Source organism: Felis catus, chromosome B3, assembly GCF_018350175.1.
Source record: "Felis catus isolate Fca126 chromosome B3, F.catus_Fca126_mat1.0, whole genome shotgun sequence".
Classification (NCBI taxonomy): Eukaryota; Metazoa; Chordata; class Mammalia; order Carnivora; family Felidae; genus Felis; species Felis catus.
Window position 1 is genome coordinate 139,737,854 of NC_058373.1, and position 1,374 is coordinate 139,739,227.

Genomic DNA, 1,374 nt, shown 5'->3' on the forward strand with positions numbered 1-1,374 from the left:
GTATTTATAAAGTAAATAAGCTTTAATTAAATATCATTGTCAAGCATTAATCATTATAGCGCTGCTCCCCGTGGAAATAAGGGTGGGTATTCAATTTGTTTTGATTATGTGTGAATTTTAACAAAAGCCCTGTTTGTCTTCTGCTCTGCTTCTCGCAACAGAGCCTTCACGTGTCTCGGTCCAGGAACGGGGAAGATTCAGAAGGGTTCAGTCCATTTTTACTGTGGATGGTGGGGCGATACATATCTTGGAAAACCGAAAGGATATACACAGCACCTCTGTCAGGTGTGCAGGGAGGTCCTCCAGTGTCCGTCCACACTTGCTCCAGTCCAGGTGCTAGGATTTTTATTCTGAGCAGTGAGACGGGGACATTCTCATCAGGGTGGGAAAGACGCACAAGTAGGCTGCCGGTTGTCGCTGACAGCCAGAATCTTCTTTGGGGAACTCCTACCTACCCGAACTTCCTGCGTGATGTTTAGTGGCAAATGGCGATCAGTTCTAGACAAGTTCGGATTTTCCCAGCGCACGGCGTGTCACGTCCTCCTTCCTACCTCCACCGTTTCTGCTGTGCCCCTCCCACCCAGGAATGTTTTCCGATAAACACTCCGTGCTGAAAAGCCCCTTCAAAACCTGCCGCTGGTGGAAGCAAGGGTTGCGCGAGAAGTGGCCGTGGGGAAAAGGGAAGGGAATGCGCATTCCCAGAGCTCCTACTAAGCGCCCGGCCCTTCGTTTGCCTGCTCCGGCCCGATGCTCACCGCCAAACGACCAGGACATCGCATCCTTTCCGTTTTCCGGATCCTGCACCGGAGGAGGAAGTGTTAGGGACGCGTTCAAGGTGACAGAGCTGCTAAGCGGGGTTCCTGGAGGAGGCTCCCGACTGTCTGGGCTCCAAACCAACGCTCTTTGCCACGGAAGCACCTGCTTTTCCGTTCCAGCACAGCTTCCTTTTCAAAACAATCGCGGCTGATTCAGAATTTAGCGAAGGGAGGGGAAGGATGAAAAACAGCTTCAGGTGGATGAAACCACAGGAACCCGTCAGACAAAGGGGAATGGTCCACATAAGCAAGGACACTGTCACCCCGTGAGTGCTCTGGCTTTCCTCGACAGCTGACTCCATCCACCCAGTGCCCAAAGGTCGGGAAGCACCTGCCGCGATGAGCCCTACCTTACATTCCCCAAAGGGGCAGGGGGTACGGGGATGAACAGGGAAAGAAAGCCAACAATCCCTCATTAGAGGAAGCTGGCACATCCACTCACGCATTCGCCCATTCATTAAGCACTAACCGAACACCCAACACTCTTGCTACGTGGTGGGATAGACCGTCGTGACTGGTTTGGTCATGTTCGAAGACAGACGAAGACAACAGGCAGGTC